The sequence below is a fragment of the Sus scrofa genome, chromosome 3 (genome assembly GCF_054392235.1).
Source record: "Sus scrofa isolate SSC_HxYL_T2T_F1_AM1 chromosome 3, Sscrofa_HxYL_maternal_Yorkshire_Landrace_v2.0, whole genome shotgun sequence".
In the NCBI taxonomy this organism is placed as follows: domain Eukaryota; kingdom Metazoa; phylum Chordata; class Mammalia; order Artiodactyla; family Suidae; genus Sus; species Sus scrofa.
In genome coordinates, this window is record NC_139385.1 from 87395942 (window position 1) to 87423401 (window position 27460).

Genomic DNA, 27460 nt, shown 5'->3' on the forward strand with positions numbered 1-27460 from the left:
GGGCAAGGGATTTAAACAGACATTTCATCAAAAAAGGTTATATGAATGGCAAAAGTACATATAAAATGATGCTTAAAATCAGTAGTCAACAAGAAAATACAAATCGAAATCACAATGATATAGTATCTCACACCTATTAGAATGATAAAATTAAAAAGCTTAATAATATCAAATGTTAATGAGGATATAGATAAAATAGAATCCACATACATTGCTGGGAATAGTGTAAAAGTTACAGTTTCTGGAAAAGTGGCAGTTTCTGATAAACTCATGACTCCAAAATTGTACTATTAGGTATTTACAAATTGCTAAGGAAAAACTTGTATAAAAATACTTAAAGCAACTCTACTTATAAGAGCCTAGAACGAGAAAGAACTAATGTTTCATAAACAGGCAAATAGATAAGGTTATTGGGGCACATTCATACAGTAGACTATGACTTGGCAATACAAAGAAATGAATCATGAATATACACAACAATGTGAATCTCAAATGTATGATTTAATTTATATGAAGTACAAGAATGGGCAGGTGATGAAAATCGAAGCACACCCCTCTGTGAGGTGGAGCTATCTGGAAAGCCTTCAGATGAAACCTCCTGGGATGGTGGGAATATTTTAGATCTGGATTTGGGTGTGAGTTCATGAGTGTATGCATTTGACAAAACTATTGAACTGGATACAAAAGATCAAATGATCAGTATATTCCACTCTGCAGGTAATAACTCAGTAGAAAAAACAAACAGTGGTTTTAGAACTTTAAGAATTTTATTTCTGTGTTACTTAAGTAATTTCAGACCATCAAAAATAGGGAAATCTCTCTAATTCACTTTCCAAAGTTCCTATGTCCCTGATTATAAAACCTAGTATCCTAGTATTATGGATGAAACACACACACACACACACATACACACACACACACACACACCCTACCAAATTGAATCTAACATTATGCTAAAAGAATTATAAATTGTGAGCATATTACTTTTATTCCTGGAAAGTGAATGTAACAGCAAAATCAAATTATTAAAGACACTATCATTTGATAAGTGAACTTGTAGAAGGACTTCATTCTTGATTTAAAAATAGCTAGATAGGGATAATAAGGCAATTCCTAAACATTAGAAAGACTATCACAGCACACCTATGCTCCAAATCATAATTATGGTGAAATGCTGGCATTATTTCCATTAGATTCAGATGCAAGGGTAAGCCTAATATTTTAATAATTATTTATTTCTCTTTTAAAAGTGATATAATACTACAAGAAAGAAAAAGGAGTACGAGCTTTAAAATGTAAAAATATATAGCAATTAATAACTTCTTCATAAGTGTAAACATATTGGATTACTGAATAAGTAGATTTGTATAACTTCCTAACTTTAAAAAAAAATTCATGGCATATCGCAAATTAATTATAAATAAATGACATTGTAAATTGAAAGTAAACAAATGTAAAGCTACTAAAAATAATTATAGGTTATAATATATATAATTTTATGGTGGTGGAAAACACTGTAAACTTAAACATATGGCAAAAGCCTTAAAAAGAAAATAGACAACATTTGGTGAAATCTCTTTTAGAGAGTCAAAATTTCCTAAAGGTTTTATGTCCTTAATACACAAGGAAATTTTAGTTTGTAATTGCTGCAAATTACAAACAAAAGGCAATATGAAAAAATAGGCAAATGCATGAGTAGGAAAAATAAAAATAAAAAAAAAGTAGTTAAGATTTGTTGCTAGTAGATTTGATGAATGAAATTATTGTTTTTACCACACAAATAAAACTGATAGCATTTAGAATAAAAATGCCAATATCTATAACCAAAAAGACATTGAAAATGGCCTAAATGAATAGAAATATGTAATTAGCTAATCAAATCAGGATATGACTGCTTCATGAACCATATTAAAATTGTGTTGTTTAAGAAAACATCAGTGAAAATACAGAGAAATATGTTTGGTGAATAAAACATGTAGCCAAATATCTTCGTAACTTAAAACTTTTGGAAAACTAAACATTCATTTTCTTAAAAAAGACTAGAGCACATACACCAAAATCTTAAAAACATTATTTCCTCTGAGTAATAGAAATAAAAATGAATAATACATTATCTTTATTTTTTTTGCTATACTGTCTATTTTTGTTTACTTTCAAAAAGAAAAAGATTTCTTTGCCATCTGAGAAACTATATAAACACACGATAAAGATACATGCCATAAAATTTTAAAGCGAAACATAACCCGGATTAATAGAAGTAAATTTTCTTTGTTGTTCCTCAGCTGAAAAAGAGCCAGATGTATTTTCTAAGCTCGATATCCTGTTTAAAGAAGAATAAAGGAAGAAAAAGTCAAAGAAAGAATATCAGCCTGAGCTCTGACAGTAAGAGAGATGAATTTTTTTAATTTCAGAATTTTATGGGTTCTTAATACCAAAGATCCAAAGATCAGAATGACCGTAAGTGTTCAAACTTAAGTACTGCTATCGACGCTTTAGGACAAAAATGAGAAAATAGGAAGATAACCTCCCAGGGCCAGATCCTACAGAAACACGTATTTCCCTGGAATACAAGGAGCAGTAGTCACACAATGCAGATGATTTTTATCAAACTGAGCCTCATCAGATGCTATGAGTCAGTGAGAGTTACCATGAAGCACAGTCATTTAACATGACCGCTAATGTTTTTTGAAAACATTTGACTCTGGATCCAACATGAGCAATCGGCATGAGTACTTAAGTTCGATCCAATTTTCTGTTGGCCCAGGGAAGTAGAAAAATATTCTCCCAAGTATCAGCAGTGTTTGCAAGGTAGTAAGCACAGAAAATAGGAAATAATTTAAAGAGGTTCTAAATGGTACCTGGGAAATGTCTTTAAAAATAAATCCTTTCTGACTCTTCATTATGTTGCACAAATGAGAGGCCCAAAAATTATAGCTCAACACCCATTTCACATTCAAGGTCAGATAGGCAACAATCAGGCGATGATATTTTATTCTCCCGCACACATGAAATTCTGTTTGAACTCATCAAAGTAAATTTATAGACGTGCTAAACTATCCAATGAGAAGATTGGGTATAAGTAGGACAAGTTCCCTACTTGGTTTCCTAATGCAAGTAAATTACTAGCCAGGGCATGATTTCACTTGATACAGAGAAAAAGTTAATAATTTTTGTCCCAACCTTGACCAAACTACAGGCCTGAATTTTTCAGGACAACAAATTTTAAAACCTTGGCAGTGATCATTCAGGGACATTTCTGAATAGGATATATTCACACGAAGCCTTTTTCCCTTTGCCAGCATCTCTATAACTACTAGAAACTTGGGAGAATGAAAACAAAATATCTGAGTATAAACCGAACCAGAGTTGAATATTTATCCACTGCAATTTAATCTGAAGAGATGTTCTTCTAGCATTCAGGGTTTGCTGGAATCCCACAAACCCCAGCAATATTTAGTACTCAGATGGATGTTCTGTCCTTAGTTCACCTCCCAATATCAGACCTTTGTTGTTGTAAGTAAATCTCATGATGTTACATTCCATTTTTACACCCGTTTGAATCCAATGAATGTCAAAATGGCATTTAGCATCTCCTCTGTGGTTGAAATCATGTAGTACTTTTAATTAGAGGGTTTCTTCTTAATATTTCAGAGGTATAAATTTGTAGATTCCAAAAACATTCCTCTCTGGGCATGGAGAGGAGGCCCTAGGCCGGGGAAGGACACAGACTTACAAATGAATAGCAGGCTGAGGAAAATGTTTCGTTAATCCTTAATAGCAAAACAATAGAGGAAAGATTTGAGGATACCCCATATAATTAATAGAGTAGAACTAAGCATGCCACACATGCTTCCAAGATCACAGAATGCATGGAGGAAAAAAAAGCAATACAATGGTTAATCACTTCAGAGAAATCATGCATAAAGTACTACATGTACCACATCCAAGATAATGACCAAACCTCTTCAAAACCAGCCCATCTGGTAAATCTCTTCCAAAGCTCAAATTGCACCAGGCCATCCTTAACCATCCTTGACCCTTCAGGCACCTAAAGCTAGCTTGAGTTGCACTCCTCAGCAATGAAAGCGACATGCAAATAAACAACAACAAAATCCCCTTGCTCATCTGAAACATTCAAAAATGTTTGTAAGCTTAAGGATGAAGAGGGGAAAGGGTGGCAAATTACCAACTTGGATTATCAAGGGTAGTGGAGTAAGACAATGGTGTTTCAGGTCATACTAAGAACACACAAACTGACCTCATGCATGAGGAAGGAAATCCAAGCTCAAATCAGAACCAGGCATTTCAGAACAATACTCTCACGAGCAACACATGATCTCTTGGAATAATGGTCCTAAGAGCAAATGAACTTTAGTCGTGTTAAATATTTACGTGTTTAAGAAACAGATTTTCCATCTAAATTGTTGGTAAACCGACCATCCCACTCTAAGAGAGATTTTATGTCTCTGTCGTAATTCCTGAAATCTGTGTTGATATCTCTTCTTGTCCAAAATCATAGGATTGAGCTGTTATGATTCTAATTAAACTTGCAAAGTGGCATATTAAAAGCAGATCTAACCAAAGATACAATGAAGCAAGAGGGTGAGGCTTAAAGCAATATTAGCAACTAGTGTTTTGTGGTTTCTCTTCAAATACCAAAGGAGATTGAATTGGAGTGAGGGGAATATTGGCTAATAAATTTCCAGAGGAAAAAGAAACCACCTCTATTTTCAATCTTTAAGTATGAGGGGAAGGAACTAAGGAATACCTTAGTTAAATATTGTTTATAATGTTTCTCTAAGTTCAATTCTGTATAAATGAATTTGGTGACACCCCAAGGAATTCCAGAGCAAAGTAAAATTTTGCACCTAGGATATTTCATGTATGCAGCATACACTTAGAGCTGAATTTTTTTTAAAGATATGCAAAGAAAAAATCAGAAGAAAGTGCCAACAAATTCTTAACTCTTGGGGGCTAGGAGGACACCACTGTCTATTTCAAAATACTCACAGTTGAAAACATTAAACAAAAGATTAATGGTCAATGTGACTTCCTTTTTCTTGCAGCTCTTATTTAAACAAGTTGCACACATAAGTGGTGCTATATGCATAGGATTTTGCATTAAGTTTGCAATGTCAGGTTTGTTTATAAAAATCATATTTTTAACCACTGGCCCCTGGGGCTCTGTTCTGGGCAGTTACAAGCTCCAACCAGCTCTGTTCTGATTTTTAAAAAGACAGCTCTCATTTCCATGAACTTTCAATGGAGACATTTCAGACCTTGGAACAAAACATTTGGTTTATACTCTCTGTGGCCTTACGAACTTACAATTAAGTTTATTTACTTGGCTCAGAATGTGCACTTCTGTTTGCCATAACTGGCGGGTGGCCACTGCCAGTCCGGGAGAGGCCTGCAGAGTTTAGAGCTTTTATTCCTATCTATCTGTCTATCTATCTATCTATCTATCTATCTATCTATCTATCTATCTATTTGCCCAGCCTCCAGTACTGTGAAAAAAATTTCCTCTTAGTGCTTTTGAGAGCATTTACTGCATTTTTGTTTCTGTTGAGAAGTTTTAACTCCATTCATAAACCTAGTGGTCACACAGTAGTTAATATCTTTTCCACCGTGGTTGAAATCGTGGCTTCTGTAATTTATGCCCAACCATAACAACGCTCATAAGCAACTGCAGAGCACACAAGACCTCCCATTCCTGGATTTGCTGCCACTTCAAGGAAAATGAAGAGACTTTACGGAATAGTTATGACACATAACTGCATGGACTTGCTTTGCCGTCCACTCTAATGTGGCAACATCATCGAGTTTTTGCTTTGGTCTCAACCACAGAACTTTAACTTAGCATTTTTCTCCACCCTTTTTTCCCCCTCTCTTTTCATCCCCCTCTTTTCAGTTTAAGAGCAAACATAAACGTGATCATTATGAGGTTCTAGAAATATATTGTAGCTGGACTTCCCAGATAAGATGTTCATTAAGGGGCTAGACTTTTATGCTACAAACACTCTGTGGTTTCATTAATGCGTCTTGAAATGTCAATATGGGGTGGGGGCCAAACGGTCATGACTCTCACAGCTAATTACTCATACTTAGTCCAGGAAGTGCTGTTGTTTGCAATGTGGCTTAGGCTTGTATAAACTTGATTCTTTGATATCAAAGAAATTATCTAAGGCAAAATGATGTGTTCAGTGTGACTCTGCAGGGTAAGCCTTCAGCTTGGGTTGACCCAGGGAAATGGGCGGAATGGAGCCCTTTTTCTTGGCCGCTGTCTATAACTGCAGCTCTGCCATCTCCCCTGTTCAGATACTTCTTCCTAAGGCCCTTTTGGAAAATTCTAGAATGTTACCTGAGCTGCTACTATTTACAGGGCAATCCCTGAGCAAAAAGAAATGTCACTTTTTTTTTTTTTTTTATAATGGCAATGTCTACCAGCTCTGGGACTGAGTCGAGAGTCATATGTGGAGGTGGCACCATTGCATGGCATACCATCCGTGATCATTCATTTCATGATGCAATAGTGTTAGACCTCAGAGCTGAGCTGCATCACAGAAAGAGCAGTGGGGAGACTGACAGAAGTTTCAGTCTCTCAGTGCCTCCTGAAAGACTGTCCCTAAGTGCAGACAGTGGTCTTACCATCTTAAAAAAGCTCAGTGTAACATGATCCACCCCGTCACCACTATCAGCCCCAGCAGCAAAGACCATTCACAAAGTGTGTTTGTCAATAGTACCGGGATAGCCCTCTTAGTCTGAATACAAATAAATATGATACAAATGAACTCATTTACAAAAGGGACACAGACCCACAGATTTCAAAAACAAATTTATGGCTACCAAGGGGTAATGTGGCAGGAAGGGATAAATCAGGCTTTCGAGGTTAACAGATACACACTACCATATGTGAAAGAGATGACCAATAAGGCCCTACTCATAGCCCAGGAAACTCTACTAAATATTCTGTAACAACCTCTGTGGGAAAAGAACCTGAAAAAGAATGAATATATGTATATGTATAACTGAATTACTTTACACTGGAAACTAACACAATATTGCAAACCACCATAGTCAATCAAATAAAATAAAAACTAAAACATAAATAAAATGTATGAAACTTCATGCTTGTCCATTAGAAAAATCCCAGCCTAGGACATTACTGTGGGTTTTTTGGTTTGTTTGTTTGTTTGTTTTTAACCTCCTGCACATTTCCTCTTCTCGATAGCTCTTGGATTTCCTTTGGGGGAATTATCTATCCCAACTATAAGCAGTTTCACTGGGATGAGAAAGTAACATTCCACTAGAGACTTGAAGGCGTCCTTGGATATTCTTTCCTCCTTCATTCTCCCGGGTCTTAGCAACGATCACATCACACAGCAATCTCCCTGGGTATAAGTCAGAAATTTTGGACCTGTTTTCATCTTCTGACATCTCAACTCTCATAGCCAAAAAGTCATCAGACGCTGCCAATGGCAGTCCGTACCTATTTTTCACATCTCCTTTTCCTCCCCATCTTTCCCTGCTATCAGAGTTAGGGCCCTTGACTTGGGTCCCCAACACTGTGCTGGTCTCCTCAGCAATATGTCTGCCTCCTGTTTCTCTCCAACCCAACTCTTTGCAATAATAAAAGTCACTCTTTAAGTAATTGGTCCCTTATGATGGGCCAGGCATTATGCTAAGCACTTTTAAAAATCTAATCTTGGGAGTTCCTGTTGCAGCTCAGTGGGTTTTGAACCCGACTAATATCCATGAGGATGCAGGTTCCATTCCTGGCTTCACTCAGTGCGTAAAGGCTCTGGAGTTGCTGTAAGCAGCTCCAATTCGACATCAAGCCTAGGAACTTCCATATGCTGCAGATGCAGCCCTAAAAAGCAAAATTAATTAATTAATTAAAAATCTAATCCTCACAATTCTCCCGAAGTAGGTGTTATTTTCTCACTCTATAGGCAAGGAAACCAAGGCCAAGAGATATTAAGAAACTTACCTATGATCACCCAGGTATTACTTATTCTAGCCAAGATTTGAATGCAATTCTGTATGACTCCAAATTCTGTGTTTTGAAGGAGGTAGAAATAGTCACCTCTTATAAGTGCTGTTATTAATTTCTCTGCTCACAGTTCTAGGTGTTTATAATCCACGGCCAGTACTATCAAATCACAAACAAGTGAGGCTTCCCAGAGTCTGTCTTGATTTAGCTTTTCCAACCACCCTTCTTGCTAATCACCATGGCCATCTGAGACCCAGACACCCAACCATCTCTAAATGCTTGGTGTCCCTCAGATGAATGACATTCTCTCATGCCTCTCATTCCTTTGCATCCACTGCTCCTTCAGGCAGCAGTGCTTGGTCTCTTTTCTCCCATCTGAAAAACCCCTGCTTAATCTTCAAGATCCCTCTGGGCTGTCACGTCTCTCTAGGATCATCCTTGGATGCCCTGGCTGAGTTCATACCCACCCCCCCAGGGCACCCATCACCCTGAGACACTCCTTCACTGAATCCTCCTCATCCTGGGCTCTGAGAAGTTGTAGACAGCTTCCTCGCTGGGCTGTGGCTTCTTCCAAGGTCTGGGCTTCAATGGTTATCTCTCCTTCCTGCTTCCACTCTGCCCTGCCTTATTCTCCACATGTCATATCACTCCTCTATTGAAACCCTTCCAAAAATGTCCTATCATATTTAGACTAAAACTCGACAAGATCCATAAAGCCTGATATCTCTCTGACTCACCCCCACTTTTCCTATCCCTCCTTCTCCTCACTCAGCCATGTGGCCTCCCAGCTATTTCTTGAACAGGCCAAGGACATGCCTACTCTGAACTCTCACACTGACCATTCCCTCTGCCTGGAAGGCTCTTTGCTCAAAGGTCTACCCGGATGATCTCTGCCAAATGTCATCTCCTCAGCGAAACCTTCCCTGACCACACACATGAAGGATAAGTACAAAAGGCAGCCACCATCACACTTTCGCCTTTCTTCCCCCTCTTAGCACTGACCATTATCTGTCATTATATGCCACAACTGGGTGTGTATCCGTGTGCCGTGTCCACTGAAACATAAGCCCCAGGGCAGGCCAGTGTCTGCTTTCTTTAGCGTTAAAGCCCTGGGGCTTTTACCAGCCACTGCTTAGTAAGTATAAATGAATAAGTGAGGCTCCTCCCCTACTTTCCAGTGTTGGCAAGATTGCCAGTTACACTGCAGGGGCTCAAAACATACTCAGGGCACAGTGAGGGAGTGGTGGTACAAATTATAAAGAATTGCCTGGAGTTCCCATTGTGGCTCAGCAGGTTATGAGCCCAACTACTATCCATGAGGATTCAGGTTTGATCCCTGGCCTTGCTCAGGGGGCTAAGGATCTCGAGTTGCTGTCAGCTGCAGTATAGGTCGCAGAGGAGGCTCAAATCCCATGTTGCTGTGGCTGTGGCATAGGCTGGCAGCTCCAGCTCCAATTCCCCTAACCTGGGAACTTTCATATGCTGCAGGTGCGGCCCTAAAAAAAAAAAAAAAAGAATTGTTATGGAGTGTTCCCTGACAAACTTGATAGGTCGAAGCCTCTTACATCCAAAGGGATATTTTGGAATCTAATTAAATGATAAGAGGATGCTGATTTGATAGACCATGAGGCAAAAGACAGGGAAAAGAGAGTTCCAAAATATAACATAAAAATTTTTTTAGAGATGTTGCATTTCAGCATCCTGTGACCTGCCCTGTCACAAATGTTTTCTTCATAGCTAAGTCCTTCCTGACGTCATCTCCAGACAGAAAGCAACGTCTCCTTGTTAGCCCATGAACCCCGTCATAGAGAGGAATGTTCTAAATCAGGAATCCCTAATCCTTTCCTCTCTAAGTGAAACAAAGCTGGCATTCTCATTTGGGACCCTGTCCCAGAAGTGTATTTAAGTCGATTGCAGGGCAACCTTTGAACCATCATGAATTCTTCAGGGCCTTTAGGAAGCCAGGTGTCATGAGAAAATACCTCTTTTACTGTCTGCCACGGCTTTCCTGCTGTATTAGGAAACCCTAAGATCCCTTCCCTTCCCAACTTTATTATTGCCTTTTTACTAAGTATCCTGATGTGTGTTTGGTATAAAACATTAATCCTTCATCTGTAGATGACTCCAGTTTCCTCTCTAGCAACAATGCTACTTACCTGATATTTATTTCTTCGAAAATATATACAGCATACATTTCATCTCTCTCTCTCTCTTTCTCTCTCACTCTTTCATGATTGATGGCTGGAATCTGGATGACTGAATGGGATGTCATTGTATCACAGACTCTAAAAAGACTGGGAGTGAGATTAAGTTTTGAGGGAAAGGTGATGAATTCTGTTTTGAACATTTTGATCTCAAGATGGTTTTAGAAAACTAAATTTGGCTTCTCCAGAGGCAGATAAATGAAGGCACCTAGAGCTCTGGTCATACTCTCCACCATCTTCCAATTCACCCCAAGCAACAGTGACAGACAACTTTGCCCCAACATACATTGGTAATCCTTCCTCCCCTACCAAGAAAAAGAAACTCACCCACAACTTCAAAGATCATTCAATCCTGCCCAAACCCAAGTATTGAGGAGCTACTATGTTCCAGGCACGGTCCTTAGTCTTTTATACATACAGAACCTGACATAGTCCAGGGCTCTTAGTAGTCACTTCATAAGTGTTACAAAAGCCTGAGTCTTTTCACATGTGGAGGATGTGAACCTCTCACTCTTGGCGTTCAACTCTCATATGTTAACAAATCCCTTCCAACACTTGAGCTTCTGTCCCTGTGGACCGTGGTCACTCCCAGCTTACTTGACATGCTCAAGCTGCCTCAGCCTGACCTAGGATGCTCTCCTGGCTCCACTCCTCTGTCCAGTCCCCTCCTCACCATCTATATCCCAGGCTCCACTCCACCAAGGTACCCCTCTGAGCAGCCCTCTTCTCTCTGGTCTGTAAATCTGGGCTCTATAAATCTGGCCATGACTTCAGCACTTGAGTTTAAGCCCTCACCCATGTTTTTGTTTCATGTGAGCTAGTCATTTCTTTTTTCTTTTTTTTTGGCGGGGGGGGCAGTGTTTTTCAGGGCCACACCTGCAGCATACGGAAGTTCCCAGGCTAGAGGTTGAATTGGAGCTGCAGCTGCCAGCCTACACCACAGCCACAGCCATGCCAGAACTGAGTGGTTTCTGTGACCTACATGGCAGCTCATGGCAACACTGGATCCATAACCCACGAGCAAAGTCAGGGATCGAACCCACATCCTCATGGATACTAGTCGGGTTCGCTAACTCTGAGTCACAACAGGAAATCCTTTTTCTTTCTTTTAAATTAAAGTATAGTTGATTTACAGTGTTGTGGCAATTTCTGCTGTACAGCAAATTGACTCAGTCATACATACATATACACATTCTTTTTCTCATACTGTCTTTCATCATGGTCTCTCCCAAGAGACTGGCTCTAGTTCCCTGTGCTTTATAGTAGGACCCCCTTGCTTATCCATTCTAAATATAATAGTTTGCATCTACTGCAGCACAAATGCCTCCAAAACAGCAAACCCACTTCAGACTTGTTTTGAGCTTTAGCCTCCTTTGAGTTCCTAGAGCTTGATGAGTACAGTTGTTGAAGTGAGCCACCAAGGTCCCCAGTACAGCCATTTCTATCCAAGAGGACAGAGCATTTATGTTCTGATAGAATTAACCCAAGTAAGCTCCTTTTCTACATGAGTTGTCCTGAGTGAGTGCCCCAGAATGGACCATGGTGCAACAGGTGGGTGGACTTCCTGGAGATTCTTCCACTTGCATGAAGAGCTGAAGGGCAAGGGCCTCCTGCTCATTGCTGCCTGGACCCAGAGGTGGCTTCAGCAGTGCCTGGAAAATAGGTCATGAGTAATGTGTCAGCAAACAGCACTGACAAGGTGGGTTTTGCGACCCCATTTTCAGCTGGGTCCCAGGAGGTAACAGGGTAAATTCTGATCAACAGAAGGTTGGTGTGTGTGTGGGGGGGGGGGGGGTCCTCCATGGAAGAAGGGCTCCAACACACTCCACATCTTTGAGGTCTACTTTAAGATTTACTGCTGGCCCATCATCCTCCCCAAGCTCATTCCATGCCCGGCCTGTCTAAGCATTGCCTTATTCCTCTCAACTCTTCTGGATATCTGGAGGAAAGGCCCCAGGCCTTTTTGACAGAAGGGATAGTCTCTCTCCTTCATTTCCACCTACCCCTCCTAATTAGAACACATCTCACTCTGCTTCCTACTCTCCCCTCCCCATTACCCTCTCTCCTCTCCTTTCTCTTTGCCCCTTCTCTCTGCTCTTCTCTTCTCCCTCCCCTAACCTTTCTTACTTAGAGGAATCTTTTCTTTCTGGGTCCAAACTCAGCCTTCTCTTCAGCTCACCTTCAGTACAATGATGTTTTCTTCTTGATGACATGGATGAAACTTTTGTACGTCTTTTCTGCCCATTTGGCAAGTTTCCCACATTGGCCTGAACTCTCCTTCTGCTTGCCTTTGCAACATTACAAGACCTGCAGGGTGAGATGGATGACTTGGCAACATCCTTCACCATTCAAGGAGGAAATCAGCAAAGGCCCAGCTCCAACCAGCTTCTCTCTGGATGGACTCCATTCTCCCTGAAATCAGGGCACCAGAAGCAGAAAAGGGAGAGGACAATCACGTGCATGGCTGCATCGCTATATCCTCTGGGAGAGAACACATGGGTGTGTAGCAGGAGAGAGGCGAGAGTTTTGCCCCACAGAGGAGAAAGCCATGAGTAGGGCAAGAGAGGAAGACCACACCTGCCTTAGTGGCTGTGACAAAAATCAGGAGAAATATGCCACTTGAAAGAATTCTGTTGTACCTGCCCTGGAGGATGGCTAATTCTATCCCATAGTGTAAGTTGCCTCATTTTTGCTGGGTTTTAACTTTAGGTACCTGGGAATGCAATTAAGATTTTCCCGGAATCACCTCCACTTAAGCCAGTGACAGTGGGGAGGAGGATTTCTCCATCTAACAGCTAGTTCAGAGCCCACGTGGCTGTCTGCTAGCAGGCGACGTGAGGAGAGGCTGAGTGGCAGTTCTAATTGACCATTTCTACCCAGGCTCCTCTTAGGAACGTACAGTAGGAGCTGTCACAGCTTGCTGCCAATCACAAGAAATCTGACCCAGACAAAGCACCATCTCAGAGCGAGGGCTGTTTATACATCCCATGAATTCAGTTTCCATTACATTATCTTATTTTTAGGCGATTGCAGAGAAGAGCCTGCCTAATCACATCATAAAATCATGAATTTAGTAGATTATAGATGATGACTTCAAATCTAAATATGTCCTCTGGTTGCCCAAATAAAGGGCCATTTAGCATTTGACAACAGCAACTCTTTGAGCACCAAGCTTGGGCTTGGAGACACCCAGGAGTTTTTGCAGAGTCACAGCTTACCAAATACGTAGGAGGCATTGCTGTTTAATGACACAGAGGATAAAATTAAAAAAAATAACAATACTAAATGTGTATTTTGATTCACAACCAACAGAACTTCTGGATGAGATGCTTTCCTGGCGCTCCAGGGATGGAGGCACCACTGGAGATTTAGGCAGACGAGTGACATGCCACCAGTGCCTGTTTTTCCCCCTTTTACAGTCAATGAGAGATTTTCACTCTGACACAATTTCAACAACACACATGTCATAAGCAATGGGGGCTGGCAAGAAAGCAGCCCGCAAAGGCAAACCAACTAGACAGACAGCAACTCATCAGGGGCACAGTTCCAGTGGAACGGTCTGGCCATAATAAGGCTAGACACATGGCTTTCCAAATGTCTCTACAAGTGGCTAGTTAGCAAGGCAGCTGCACATCCATAGATGCACTGATGGGGGACTACCGGAGAAAACACGGTATTTCTGTCTGCAGCTGCCATCTCCGCTCCATCAGGGGATATGGCCTGAGTTGCCTCTCCCCAAGTTAACAGGAGACTGTGAGAAAGATGAGCTTCAGATTCCCCACCTACGCAGCAGGAGGCAAAGGGGGGCGATCCGACTGAGAAACGCCCTTCCACATCCTCTATCCACGAATGAACGCACACAGGTGTGCCTCCATTTTTCAGCCTTACGTCATTCAGCTTGCTTCCTAGAAGAGATGAATTCTGCAGGAAAAGAACTATGGAAGCTTGAATTATTGTTCCCAATCTTCATGCCCCCCTCCAACAGGAGAATTATATTTCAGTCCCCTAGTGTTGGGGCTTGGCCATGCAACTCACTCTCACCAGCGGACTGTGTGGGAAGTGACGGGGATCACTGACATGCAGAAGTTTTAAGATCAGCAAGTGATCTCCCGGCTCTCTTTTCCCTCCTGCTTCATGGCCAGCAATGTCCCAAAGAGGGTCTTCTCTGTCAACCTGGGCCCTGGAGTGAAGATAGCATGGGATAGGTCTAATGGAGACCCAGGATGAGTATGATGAGAAAGAAATAACCTTAATTGTTGTAAACCATTGGCATTTGATGGTCATTGGTTACTGCATCATCCTAGCCTAGCCAATTCTGACTCACTTTAGGAATGCTCAGGGACCACCTATAAGAAATCTAAGGGTGGGTGGCATCCTTGCTTGGGATAGTCACACATTTCTTTCCTCTTGTCATGATCTCTTTCTGACCTCCAACCAACTGGTATTTGGATTAGTTCTATCTTTGGTTTATTCATCTCATCTTCCTCAAGTGCGATATTAGGCAGGGCAGTTCTCTGGTTCTCAGAAGGGAGTGCGCATTACCGAGATAATGGTATGGCTGACTCAACTGGAAGAAGCAATTGTGGGTCTGACAATCATAGAACATGTTATCTATCCTCTTTGAAAATCAGTGTATCATCTTTGTCAGGGACACATTTAGTGGTTTTACATGAAAGTATATAGATGCCATTTCTTAATACTGGAAAATATTGTCAGAAAGCTGTATGACAAGAAGGACTATGTTATGTTATACTATAACATAAGCTTTTTAGAGTATATATACACAAGAAAAAAAACCTCCAAAATGGTTGGGAATCAGGAATGTTCCAAAAATCAGAGTAAAACCTGGATTTCTAGGCATAAAGTCCACTGAATAATAGGGTACTTTGATCTTGTTTAATCCAATAACTATGCATTGATTATCTTCTATGAGCATATCACTATGTGTTTTTTATTGTTTTTTCCATTTCAAAAATGTATTGGAATACAGTCAACTTACAAAGTTACGTTAATTCCAGGCATACAGCAAAGTAAATCGGTTATACATATACATATATCCATTCCTTTTCAGATTCTTTTCCCATATAGGGTACAACTGGGTCACTTTTCTGTACAGCAGAAATTGGCACAACATTGTAAATCAACTATACTTTAATATGAAAAATAAACTCATAAGAAAAAAATTGAAAAACTCTACCCAAATGTATCATCATTATGTTTTTTTCAGGAAACAGTTTTGAGGATCACCTGAGTTCCTTGTTTGCTAGTGAAAGGCAATATCCACTTTTATCTCGTCCAAAATTCATAAATTTTTATCTTAGTCTTCTTCTTCATATTTAAAGGGCTAATCACCTCAGCAAGCAGAATATCTAGATCTGAGTGGGTGAGGGTTTCTTGGGATTATCAATGACATAATTAATTATAAAAGACAAGCAAAGACAGAGAAAGTTAATGGCTTGACAGCACAGTTAGGAGGCAGCATACCAGAACCAGCAAATGTTGGATTTGAACAAGAGAAAGCATCTGAGATCCTGAGACCCAGAGAGCCTTATTAACTCACAAGCAATAGATCAGCATCTAGAGTTTTAGTGCCTTCTCCACCACATTGGTCATTTCCTTATAACTGTGTGCTGTGATGGTCTAAAAATCCCATCTGAGATGATAGGAATTTCTTCAAAAAGAACATAGAGCATGGGAGAATCAGGAACATGAAAATTAAAAATACCAATAGTATATTCAGAATAAGTGCTCTATTTAGAAAAAGCCAACTAACTGTCTAAACCAGTGACCAGAAGCTCCACTGTTCTGTTGTAGCACCTTGCTGATCAGTAATAAAGAATAAACTCATTCCTCATGGGCATCTCCATAAGCTGGTCAAAGTTCTACTCTGTTCTATAAGATTAACCTAGTCTAGTGGCTTTCAAACAAAGAGAGGTGGATTTTGTCTTCCAAAAGACATTTGGCCAAATGTCATTTTTGGTTGTCACAACTACCAAAAATGCCACTGACAAGAATACTAAGTATTGTATAATGCACCAAACAACCCCCATGGCAAGGGATTATCTCACCCAAAATGCCAATAGTGCTGAGATAGATAAGCTCTGATCTAGTCCAATCCTTATTTGATACAAAGCCCTTCACGTATATGAAAGGAGCTATGTTATCCATTCTAAGTCTTCTTTCTACTAAATACCTTCAGGTTTCTCATCATCCTGCATATGACTCAGTTTCTCCATCCTTTGGGGACTCTGTTATACATGCTGCAGTGTCCTTGTCTCTCATTAATTGCCTCCAGCATAAAGGCACATTGTCCTCTAGATCATTCATAGATCCAGGGGACTCTTGATCCCTATGATCAAAGCATCACACTTGCTCAATGTAGGGAGAAGTGGCAGTGAACCTTCATTAGAACCATGAAAAGAGTCTGGTGTCTTAGATCAGAGTGTGGATTTAGCAAGACCTCATAGTACTTAGATGATGGTAGAAATAGCAATAATACATATAAACCATGGAATACTACTCTGCCATAAAAAGGAATGAAATAATACCATTTGCAGCAACATGAATGAATCTGGAGATGATTATACTAAATGAAGTAAGTCAGACAGACAAAGTCAAATACCCTATGATATCGCTTATATGTGGAATCTAAACTATGTCACAAATGTAGATTTTTATGTAGCAGAGCAGCTCCCTCACTGTAATCTATTGAAAGTCAGCCTTGGCATAAGAATTTGTAAAAAGAAAAAAAGGAAAAAAGAAAGAAAGAAAAAATTTAAACAATAGCAAAAGAAAACCAAAAACAAACAAAACGTATATGACACAGGAGCCTATCTACAAAACAGAAACAGATTCATGGACATAGAGAACAGATTTGTGGTTGCCAAGGGGAAAAGGATTGGGGGAGGGGTAGAGTGGGATTGGGGTTAGCAGATGTAAGCGAATATATATAAAATGGATAAATAAAAGGTAGCACAAGGAACTATATTCAATAACGTATGATAAAACATAATGGAAAAGAATATGAAGAAGAATGTATTTATAACAGAATATATATATATATCTCACTTTGCTGTAAAACAGAAATTAACACAACATGGTAAATCAGCTCACTTTAATTCAAAAGAAAAAAATATCAGCAAATGCAAAAATAACACCTACTGTGTATTGAGTGCTGATGATTTGCCAGATATCCTCCTAAGGGTTTTATATGCATCATCCCATTTAATCCTCCTAATAATCCCATGTGGTAGGTTGTGTTATCATCATTTTTATAGACAAAGAGAGCAAATCCTCATAGGTCAAAGAAACTTGCCTAAGGTCATGAAGCTAGTGATCAGATTGGCCAGACTCAACTCCAGATCTGCCTATCCTCAACTCTAAGCTCTTAATCCCTACAGTCTGCTCTAACCCATCCTCCTCCAGCCATGGGTTAAAAAACACATTTTATAAAAGAGTAACAAACTCCCATGAATGAGCTAATGCATCCATCTTACCATACATGCCCATGCCTTGGCAGGAGGTCTCACTCCTTTGCAACCTAAGACCAGAACACACTTCGCAGGAAAACAAAGCTACTAGGATGAATAGGTCTCATATTTTAAAAGCCAAAAGCTTTGTGTGTTTTTAATAGTCTCTCGGGTAGAAACAAATCAACAGCAACGTGAAGAAAGGTAATGTTTCCAACATTTTCATGGGTCTCTGTTGAAGAAAGTTGTCCCACTCAATATTGAAAACCCTGGTCTGAACCATCCCGGATTCATGAGTATCCTGGGACCTTACATGAGTGAATGATGGTTACAAATCTTTGTGCCTTTGACATATCAGGTTTATTTTCGTTTCAAAGGAGTTTGGGTAGTTTCTGCCCAGGGCTTCTACATTTGCACCTTAAAGACTGGAGCTTTTAGGCTTAGGATTCATGGATCTTTCCTTAGGAGAAAGATTGACTATATTTTCTCTTTTGGCAGCTCTTAAATTATTAGTCAAGTTACCATGTAATCTTTGAGTTTCGCCCAGTGGCTTCAAGGATTAGATACTGAGCCCAATAAAAGTGTTTGAATTATAAACTTTCAAGATGTTGCATCTTAGAGCTGAATTTTTTTTTCTTTTACAATCCAGGAACATATTTCTGCCATATTTATACAGTCCTTTCTTGAAGACAAGGAAAACTCTGCTGACAGAAGTGAAGGAGGAGTCACCTGATATTTAGTGGGTGAAGCTCTTTTGGCAAGAGAGCTGCATTAAAACTCAGCATCGGGAGTTCCCTTCTTGGTACAGCAGAAATGAATCTGACTAGGAACCATGAGGTTGCAGGTTCGATCCCAAGCCTTGCTCAGTGGATTAAGGATCTGGCGTTGCCAGGAGCTGTGGTGTAGATCTCAGACGCGGCTTGGATCTGATATTTCTGTGGCTGTGGTATAGGCTGGCAGCCGTTGCTCTGATTCGACCCCTAGCAAAAAAAACTCAGCATCACTTAGAAGTTCCCACTGTGGTAAAATGAGATCAGTGGCCTCTCCGGAGCACTAGGATGCCACAGGTCACAACTGTGGATGGGATCTGATCCCTGGCCCAGGAACTCCATATGCTTATGCCACAGGGTGGCCAAAACAAACAAACAAAAAGTAAAACAAACAAACAAACAAACCTCAGCATCATTGAACATTCATTTTTAAACTTATGAATTTTATATTGGACTCCTTTTTTTTTTTTTTTTTTTTTATCTTTTTGAGCAACACCTGTGGCATATGGAGATTCCCAGGCTAGGGGTCAAATCAGAGCTGTAGCCACTGGCCTAGGCCACAGCTACAGCAACGTGGGCTCTGAACCAGGTCTGTGACCCACACCATAGCTCATGGCAATGACAGATCCTTAACCCACTGAATGATGCCAGGGATCAAACCTGTGTCCTCATGGATACCAGTTGGGGCCATTACCCCTGAGCCATGAAGGGAACTCCAATTGGACTCTTTATGAGCACAAATTTCTTCTCTTTCCTTACTCCTGGGATGACCTCTGTTCTCCGCTGTGGATGAGAACAGCCCTGCCACATACCTCTCTTAAAATGTCCTTGAAAAACACTCTCTTGCTTTCATCATTTACTCACCCCCAGACCCTAGATGTCCCTTGAAGTTGGATTCTCCCAGTGTCTTTCTATCTGCCCCTCGTGATTGATTCTCTCTTCCAACAACAAGGCCTGGGTCTTCCAGAATGATCCAGTTCAGTACCATTAAAGACAAACCAGAAAACTCAAATTCCACTTAAATAATGCCAACTCTTCAAGTTGTCAAGTGGGATTTCAGGGTCTCTAGTAGGCATCAGAAAACCTTCCTTGGAAATGCATGCTGGCCATGAGATTGAATACATATTGCTCTTGGGTCCTGTGGTCTTCCCTCCCTGACCTGCTATGTCAGATAAGTTTTATAAGAATTAATTGAGGTAAAGATCTGAAAAATCTCTTTAATCATGGTAAGGCAGCCCAAAAGTCAAAGGATGAATATTATTACTAAGCATGAGACCCTGGTCAAAACAAAAATCCCCATTCAGGTAGATTTGAAGAGAAAAGACACACCAAATCAGCATCCCTCAGTTTAAACACTATCACTTTTTGGGAATATTTCTTGAGTGGCTCGGGCTTTAATAAGTCACCCTTACCTGGATTTTCCAATGCAATTGCACAGCACTTCCTATGTGTTATCTTTTATGGCGATGGTTGATGATATTCTCCTCTGTTTCCCCGTTGGATGGAAAGATCCTTACAGTGGGTAGGAAGCTCATCTGCCTCTATCCCTGGTGCCTAGTGCAGTGTCTGCTACATAACAGGCACTTGGCAAAGGCTCAGTGATTTAATTAATGCGTTGCTAATTCATAATTGAAACAAGTCAGCATTGCTGAATGCCAAATAAAAGGTAAAGACCCGTGGTTTAGGATTCAAAGCAGGGCTAAGTAAATGCAAAACGTGTCAATAAAGTAAAAGATTTATAGAAGAGTTGGGTTTGGAAGAAGCACAGGGATGAAATCTATCCATCCATTCATTCAATAAGTATTGCACCTTACTATAGGCCAAGGAAATGCAGAGACCTGGAGATCCATTTTCAGGGAGGGGAGATGGCGCAGGAAAACCTTGGAAAGTCCTAGCTATGAATGTATTCATAAAGGAATGAGCGGAGAGGTGTGTCTGGAGTGGAGAAGCGAGAAATGAGGTTTTAGCAGCAGGCTGGTGTCAGATGGGGCCAGGCATTGCCTGTTTGACTAAAGAGTTTGTACTTTATTCTATAAGCCATGAGGAGATAGTCCGCAAAGGACAAGATAGATGAGTTGCTGAGAACATGGGCTGGAGGCAGGGAGACTTGATACGAGGCAGTTAGAGATATTAACAGAAGAGAGGATGGCAGTATCCACAATTAGGCTACTAAAGAATTAGCCTTATCCTAATTTAAGTTGTAAGTGCTCCTGTGAAGAAATCATGCCTCTGTTGCTTTTTAAGGCAGGACCTGTGCATGAGGAAGAGGAACCTGTGGATGTTGGAGTTGAGTGATATTTAATTCAAATCTTTGCACTATTTCAGCTTGGGGGCAGCACCACTCAAGTGGTTAAGGAGACTAGTAGATCCTGGGGGAGCTGTCAGCTCTCTCCTCTTCTAGGCTTCCCTCCACCCCAAGCATGAACATCTTAGTTTGAAAATGACAGTGCCCAACCACTCACAATTACGTCTTTATTTCTGATTGGAATTAGATTGCGTACTATCCCCAGTATAATTCATGCATTTGCTTCTTCATTCGTTTTCTACTAGGATGGTGAAAAATGAATAAAACATAGACCTACTAAATTATTAATTTTTTCCTTGAATTTTCAAAACCAGAATTGATCCTCCCAAGGAAACACTGACAATATCATTATTACATGGACCTTAGAAAGTTTGCATTTGATAAAATTTGTCCCTAATTCGAAAATATTTTTAGGATATTGGGAATCACTCAAGAAGCTTTCCAATATATTTTAAGAAAACCAAATTTTTCCAACCCTCTAGCAATTGGGTCATGTGACAGAAACACCCAAATCAAGTGACAACCTTATCTTCCCAAACATTTTCCAAAAGTCTTTCCCATCTGGGGTCCAACAGCTAGCTGTCTCTGACTAATTCTCTTATATCATTCCTCCATTCCTATTTTTACTTTAAATGCAAACTCTTTTTGCTGTTTCCCACAATGGTCTTAGCCTTTCTTGGTAATCTAATGCCCCAGCCAATTTCCTGAGGTAAAGATGTGTTTATATAAAAATTGCTATCGGGAAAACAGTTCAAGCATTGAGAGAAGTCAGTGTACATTTTAACTGACAACTACATAAATAGATGGAGATGGAGTCACATTTCAGGGTCTTGAACTGCTATGTACATTGCCTTGCTCCCTTGCCTGGACCTAAGCATGGATTACATTCCCACAAAAACTTACTCAACAAATGCTTATCGAGCGCCTATTATGGGGTGAGAATTGGACTGGGCAATGAGCTTGCATCAGGGGCAAAACTGCACTATTACCACAATGGGTGTTGGTCATTGACTTAGATTTTTTCTCTTGATATATACATGAGACTTGTACTCTCTAAACTTTCAGTTTTAAGCTCTGAGAGGGCAGAGACCATGCTTCCTTCATGTTGTCTTCCCAGACCAGGCATGGACTAGACAGTGACAAGGAAAATCAGAAATCTGCCTTGTGTTGTAGTGTCCATGCTTTGAATTCTTACACTGTGTCTGTGCATACATGAGTTGTCTAATCTGGGCTTTGACACGCCATTTCCAGTTGGTTATTTTTACATTCAAAAGTTCAGTTTTCTCATCTCTATAATAGGTCAAGGAATTCCTGTTGTGGCTCAGTGGGGTTAAGAACCTGACATAGTGTCTATGAGTAGGTGGGTTTGATCCCTGGCCTCGCTCAGTGGGTTAAGGACCTGGGGTTGCTGCAAGCTGCGATGTAAGTTGAAAATGAGGTTGGGATCCAGGGTTGCCGTGGCTATGGTGTAAGCTGGCAGCTGCAGCTCGGATTCAACCCCTGGCCTGGGAACTTCCATATGCTGAGGATGCGGCCATAAAAGGGAAAAAACAAAAAAGCAAAAAATAAAATAAAATAAAATGGGTCTAAGGATAGCTGCTCTCATACTAGTGGTTATTTTGAAGCTTAGACGAGAGAATGACCGATGAAAGCTTTTTGCAAACTCTTAATATCATAAATGTAAGAAATAATTTTATTTCCTCCACGATGACTCAGAACTGTTCTTTGCTTCTGCAATGGAAATGTTAGCTCTTAAAGCACTAAGCTCTTCAAAGACAGCATTTCATATTGCCTAAGGCAATGGGGGGGGGTCTATCACAATAGGAGGAAGACGAGAATGAATGGATAAATGGAGAGTGCTGAGTCTATGGACATATCTAGCGAAGAAATCCATGCATCTAGAGCTACCAGCGAGAACATGAGTACATTAGGAGAGCAAAGCCACGAAGCTGTGAAATCTATAATCTGAGTTATCTAATATGGTTGCCTTTAAATACATGTGACATTTGAACACACAGAATGTGGCTAGTACATCCTGAGGAACTGCATTTTTAACTATTTACTTTGAATTAATTTAAATTTAAATGGCCACCTGCGGCTGGCGGCTCCTCCTTGGATAGCACAATTCCAGTCTCAATTTGGCCATTGGTCAGGCCATTAGCTGTAAGAGTCTGGGAAAATGGATCACCTTCTCTGAGCCTCAAATTCTATCAGAGGATATAGTACTGGGAACTGTATCTCGTCACTGATGATGGAGCATGATGGAGAATAATGTGAGAAAAAGAATGTCTGTATGTATGTGTGAGTGGGTCTCTTTGCTGTACAATAGAAAATTGACAGAACACTGTAAACCAATCATAATGGAAAAAAACATTTAAAGAAAAAAAAAACAAATTCTATCAGAGGAAAAGAGATGAAATAATCTCCTAGGTATCTCTTTCAGATAAAATGTTGTGTGGATCAAAATACAAAAACAACGGTTAAGACCCAGGAGCTAGTTCCAGCTCCATCCAGATTTAATACCTGCCTGTAGCATATGGGAAATTCATAAATGCTAGGTCTTAGCCAAACTGTGCCTCAGTTCCTTCTTCTATCAAAAGGAGATGGTAAAAGAAACTACCTCTGGGGGTTATCAGGATTCACTAATTTAATAAATATAAAGTAATAGCACAGTTCTTGGTGCACAGCCATGATGAAACGTTATGGTAAATACCGAAGTCCATTTCACTCTCCAAGCTCCAGTTTCTTTATTTGATATGTGCCATCTCAACCGCACAGGGTTTTATGAGAATAAAATGAGCTGATACGCACAATTTGAAATGTTAAAACACATGGACAAATTATTCGTTTTTATCTTATTTTTTTAATGGTGAATTCAGCTAAGCTCTGGATTAAATCCAGTCTCTCATCACACATTTGGCCAATGTTAACAGAGTGTCTACTACGTACCAAGGATGGTTTTTCAGACCACAGTTTATAGCATTGAACCACACAGGGGCCCCGCCCCTGGGACTTTACTTTCAGGTTTGTGGGCACATGTGCACACATGCATGCACACGCACGTGCGCACACACACATTCTTTCTGTCCTCTCTGGAGTCAAGCTGCCTCAGTGCGAATGCCAGCTCTTCCGCTGACTGTCTGTGTAACTCTAAGCAAGTTGCTTAACTTCTTTAAGCCTCTGCTAGCTTATCGGAGTAAGTGAAACACTGAGTGTAATGAGCTTAGTACCGTACCTGGCGCTCTGTAAATGGTAAATAAAGGGTAGCTCTTACTGTTTTTCTTATTAGAGCAGGGAAAACCTGCTTTCCTCCTAAAGCTCCGTTCTTGGCTGCGTTGTGGATAATGCACATGATGCAACAGCTGAAAGGTCATGGGCAATGCTGCTTCTTGTTTTTCCTGTTCCTCCAGGATGTGTGAACAACTGTCCATCTTGAGATCCCCACGACAGAGTACGCAGAAGTACCAGGTTTTGAGTTATTTGGATTGTTTCGCAGAAGGGGTGTCCCAAGATCTATTCTGCCTCAAAAAGTGGGTCTTCCTTTGGAGAAGGAGGGGAAATGGGGAAAAATGGCTTAGACTCTTGGGAGGGGTGCGGTAAGGATGCAGGGGAGGGTACATGGTGAAAATGGGGAAGTATTTCCATGGCCTAGTCTCCATTCAAAGCTGATTGGTCCCTGACTTTCCCCAGTATTTTCCTGAGCTGATTTTTGCTAACATCAATCAATGCCTGGGAGAGAGATCTACAGATCTACAGGGGAAGTGGAAGGAGTTCTCCCAGCTAGTGATTAAAGTATTGAACCTTGTCTTATTGGATAGCCTGCTGATAACACAGCAGCAGTATCACCCAGGAAGGCCCCTTCCCTTTGCCAAGCTCGGCATCTTTGGGGGTAATGCTTTCCTCCTCTTTACGACTTAATTTGAGGCTCATTTTGGTCTTATGCTTTCAATGCATGAAAAGGACTGGGAATTGGAGAAGGATAAGCCTCCAAGAAGGATGACCCCAGACCCTTGCTCCTCTTGGGAAAGCTTTGGAGCATCCGGCCCTCAAAATCCCTGGCAAACCAACAAAGATGTGCCCTGGGAAGAGCCAGACTGACCCTGTGGCCAGGTGGCTGCCTGTAAGCAATGTTTCCAGAGCTGAAAAGATCCGAGGCTGTTTCTGTCATTGCCCCCATGTTTACAATGTCATCATTGCTTGTGAGCTCCTTCTGTTGGGTCATCACATTGAAGACCTCAGACAAATTGAGAATCCTGCCTGGGAACTGAGCTATGAGTACTCACTCAGTACTCATCAGTACTCACTCCCCAGAGGCTCCCAGATGGGGGGAGGGCACGGGGAAGGGGTCCAGGGAGGCACTGGAGGGCTGTCGTGGTGGCTGCTGTGTCGCGGGCAGGGGTCAAGGAGGTCTGCTTGAGAACAATAGGCCCTTTCTGGGGCCTTCAGTGCTGAGGGTCAGGGAAGGACAGGTACAAAAAAAAGGAAAGAACACGTCTGGAAAGGAGAGAGGAATTCATCTCCAAGACCATCACCATCACTATTTTGCTAAGGGAGCAACGAACTGTCTTGTTACATAAAGAACTGGTCAGGGTAACCCCATAACTCATGGAGTTTATTTTCCCTTTCTGGAAGTTGCGGTTGTGCACTTTGGAGATCTGGCAACATTAGGCAAGGATGCTGCCAGCGGGAGGAAAGATCTAGTTCAACCCTGCATGGGCCATCACTTGCTCAGATCTTACAGCAACCTTGCCTTGTATGGCGTTGGAACCGTGGCTTTCCTTCCATCAGAGGAAGTCTTCCTTTAATCCCTTGTCAGCATCTGAAGCCGTGCACTCCCTAAATGACTAGCCTACCCCCTCCACAAAGCTTGGAGACGGCAGCGGAGAAGGGACTCAAAGCCTGTGACAGCAAGGGACTCACTCACTCATTCCCCTCCCCTCTTGAAAGCCCCGGGCTTGAAGTTCGTGACGTCACACAGCATACCCCTTGCCCTCCTGTCTGGATAATTTAGTAAATTAGCAATGGAACAAAAATGGTTTCTTTTACACGTCTCCTCTGTACCTTCAATCACACTATTTGGGAGACCTGAAATTTCTCAGCAGACACTTGTAGTTAAACAAAGCATTTCACATACCTCTGAGAAAAGGGCGACATTGACTTTATTTATCCTTCGTTATTCATGAAGCGGCTTTAATCGAAAAGGCTGAGGCTCGAAGAACAGTTCCAACATGGCAGGGCTCACGCTGCGTTGAAGCTGAAGATGTCACCCACGATAAACAGGAACTGCTGTGACAATGGGAGGGGAGGGGCAGGAATTGCCTCCCGGAGCAGGATTGTAAGTGGGGGGGGGGGGGGTCGCTGAACGAAGGAGAAAGGGAGAGATGCATTTGATTGTGTTTACAAGATTCATTCACAGCACAGCAGGCAGTATTCACACTATAATATTCACCCTAACACAGATAATTTGATTTTCAACCTGGTTATCATGCATTCAGACATAGCAATACATGAAAATATATGCTTTAGCGGTGCATTTTAAACAAGGTTGCACACTTTAAGTCAGAATACATTAGAGGTGAGTGCTGAAGTTCGTGATTGTGGAAGTCTTGGAAATCTCCATTCAGCACATGGCATATGCTTTGAAAGGACTCAAAAAAAAATTTTACATTGTGTACCAACCACTGACTGTATATTTATATATCTGTACACATACAGTATGCAGTGAAAATGATACACTGGCTTGCTTCTTAAATCTTTCCTGGTTTGAAGGGTCTTTAACTTTCTTTAGAATCCCAAAGTAAAATGGAAACGTAACCCCACCCACATACCTTGAAATGATAACCATTACTATTATAACCTAGTAGGAGATGACGGATTATCTGGTCCCTGCCCCTCCAGCAGTGAAGGAGAAAACTGATCCCAGAGGCTTTCTTCAGGTGACTTTTTCAAGGTCACACAGGGCACACAGCATTGAGGTTAGATTCCGTGCCTTCAGAATTTGTGTTTTCTGCCTTCCGGCTTTTAGAACTGAATTAAATAAAATATGGGAGATAGTCCACCTTTACAATATACTGGGTTTTTTTGTTTTTTGTTTTGTCCTTTTAGGGCCACACCCAAGGCACATGGCAGTTCTCAGGCTAGGGGTCAAAAGGCAGCTGCAGCTGCCAGCCTACACCACAGCCACAGCAACCCTGGATCCTTACCACACTGAGCGAGGTCAGGGATCAAATCCACATCTTCATGGACACCAGTCAGGGTGGTTACTGCTGAGCCACGATGGGAACTCCATACCATGTAGTTAAAATCAAAGTTTTTTCTATCGCCCATTGAGCACACATGCCTACCTTCCAAGGCTCTGCCCACCCTGGCCTCTAGTCCACAGGCCTGAAAGTCAGCCAACACTTGTGAAAGATTAATTCACTGCAAAGACTGCTTGCCCATCACCTTCCTTCTTCTACAGTTCACGACATTAGTCAATAAGGGATATCTCTTGGCTATGAAGAGGCCAGAATGGGTAGCTCTGGTCTTGGAAGACCTCAATCGTTTAACTCTATAGCCTGACCTTCCCAGATTTGAGACAACTCCCAAAGAAATATAAACTGAAGGATCAGTAGATTGACTTTTCATCAGGGGTAAACTTCTTTGTCAAGTGTGGTGACTAACGACTTTGATTTGGGGCCTGGCTCAAACGTTCACACTTCACAGGCCGAAGGTAATCA

General features: G+C 41.1%; 1 long non-coding RNA gene across 1 annotated transcript; it reads right to left on the reverse strand.

Annotated features, from left to right (window-relative positions):
* Positions 1 to 6822: 6822 nt before the first annotated feature.
* On the reverse strand, positions 6823 to 26006 carry LOC146404754 (uncharacterized). Its single transcript, XR_014839718.1, has 4 exons — positions 25876 to 26006; positions 12377 to 12609; positions 11126 to 11849; positions 6823 to 9489 (listed from the first exon to the last, which is right to left on the reverse strand). It is a non-coding gene; the product is annotated as an uncharacterized LOC146404754 (long non-coding RNA).
* Positions 26007 to 27460: the final 1454 nt, after the last annotated feature.